Source organism: Palaemon carinicauda, chromosome 31 (assembly GCF_036898095.1).
Source record: "Palaemon carinicauda isolate YSFRI2023 chromosome 31, ASM3689809v2, whole genome shotgun sequence".
NCBI classification, from domain to species: Eukaryota; Metazoa; Arthropoda; class Malacostraca; order Decapoda; family Palaemonidae; genus Palaemon; species Palaemon carinicauda.
In genome coordinates this window covers 43,237,127-43,239,626 of record NC_090755.1, presented here as the reverse complement: position 1 = coordinate 43,239,626, position 2,500 = coordinate 43,237,127, and positions in this window count along the sequence as shown.

The window sequence follows — 2,500 nt, the reverse complement described above, 5'->3', positions numbered from 1 at the left end:
TTGAAAGGTAGCAGGTGCATTCATTAAACCTAATGGCATGGCTGTGTATTGATACAGCCCAAACAGGGCTATAAAAGTTGATAATAATTTTGTGTTGTCGTTCAAAGGAATTTGATAATAGTCTTTTCACAAGTCGATCATAGAGACATAACTCGCTTGTCCAATGTTGTTAAGCAGTTAGTTTATGAGTGGCAATTGATGATTGTCGGCCACACTGATCAAATTCAACTTTCCATAGTCCTTACACATTCTGAAAGATCTTATCGTTTTTTTCACTAGCAAGCAGGGAGAACTGTAATGGCTAATCCATTTTGCAACAAATAGTCCACTCCAGTTTGTAGGTCATCTAATACTTGCTTCTCTATGAATTCTGCTTCAGCCTTCTCCAAAAGGTCGTGATACTTAATTTGGGCTTTAATCATTCCACCAATTGCATTGCCAGAACATACCATTAAAATAGCGAGCGACTGAGATCTAGTTACATTAGCTTTCGACAATTCCTGAATAATTGGGATTCCAGAACTCCTGTACATTCAACTGTGCTATCTTGTGCTTTGCAAAAAATTATACATTGCCAAAAAAATATATCCTAACAGTGCACGGAATCCTATCAACACTAAACTGGTCAAACCTTTAATCAAAACACAGCCCTTCTATCACTAATATTTAAAACAGACTCGCTCAATCCCAGGGTCTGTGCACCAAAAATATATATATTATGTCTAGCGAATTAGGTAAATTCACAAGCCCTCAAAACTCACCTGATTTATATTACTTAATCTGATACAAAAAAGATACCAACGAGCTCTGAGAATAATACGCAACTCCCAGACATTGTGATATGAATACTGAATATCTAAGGGTTTCTTTACGTTACACTCAAAACAAAACTGGATTATTACTTCACTTTTAACGGGAACTATTCTTAAATCAACCTCTTACTTCGTTTATAAGTCAGAGGATACGAGTAAGTTACTGTGGTAATTATTGGAGATCAAGATAATACACACTTGAAAAATAAATGTATTCTATAAAAATAACAATTCAACAGTAATACCAAAAATAAATCACTCAAAATATGAATCTGAACTCGACCTTAGTCTAAGAAAAAATGACATTTCACTAGAAATTAATTTATGAAAATGTTTGATTTTGACTAGTAATGATAAAAATTGACACTTTAACACTTTAGAAAATATATCATATTTTCACTTATATATACATAACTGTTACTCTTATGACCTTTGGGCTCACACAAGGTTACCGAGCGGTTAGGTAAAAATAAGTAAATTCACACAGGGCCAGGAAAAGAAAAATTAACAAATTTTACAACATAAACAGTACTTACTAATACACTTCACTTCCTTCAAAATAAAAATTACCAAATGCTTTAACAAACAATATACATTATTCATAATTGAAAGAAAAGACTATTCATGTTTGAGAGGAAATACGTAGTGACTGGTTAGATGTTGGAGAGAGGACTGTCGGATGTTTGGTATTCCGGGAGTTCAAGCTGGATTCCTTTGTCCTAAGCATAGGTAGGCCCTATATATATCATCATAATTCACTCAAGAAACTTCGAGTTAAGCATTATCGTACAATGGGGTCATGGTCCAGATGGCCTTTCCTGACGTCAGGTTGCTAACTTGAAAGTTTGAAGTAGGGTCCTATCGTCACTAACTCCACCCAACTGCTCCCATAACATTAAAAAAAAAGAGAGTTATATTTAGTCTAGAACCTTCTTGCAACTTCTAACCATGTGGAAACATGATGCAATCCCCAGCGTATGTGTCATACAGCGTACCTTCTAACAAGACTACATAAGTCTTCGTAACAAAAATACGTGAAATAAAAAATGGGAACATGATGCAATCCCCAGCGTATGTGTCATACAGCATACCTTCTAACAAGTTTGCATAAGCCTTCGTAACAAAAATACATGAAATAAGAGAAAAATTCTTTAAAATGTCGTAAATTTATATATACGGAACTGAATGAAAATACAACTAAGTGAATGACGACAGTCTTATGTAATTTACATATATTTTATATTTACATAATCTTACATGATTGGAACTTACCTGATGAGCTGGTTATGCATCTCTTAAATATACAGATGGAATACATGAATACGACAATCTACTCTCATGACAGACCAGCTTTGTAAATAAATATATATATATATATATATATATATATATATATATATATATATATATATATATATATATATATATATGTATATATATATATATATATATATATATATATATATATATATATATATATATATATATTATATATATATATATATATATATATATATATATATATATATATATATATATATAGGCGTATCCCTTCTCGTGTGCTAAGGTAGCGAGTGAAGGACAAACCGTGGTTCAATGATGATTGTAGACATGCTTATTTGGAGAAGCCGGAGGCCTATCATCTTTGGAAGGGTAACAGATCAGATATGACCTGGAACAACTATACT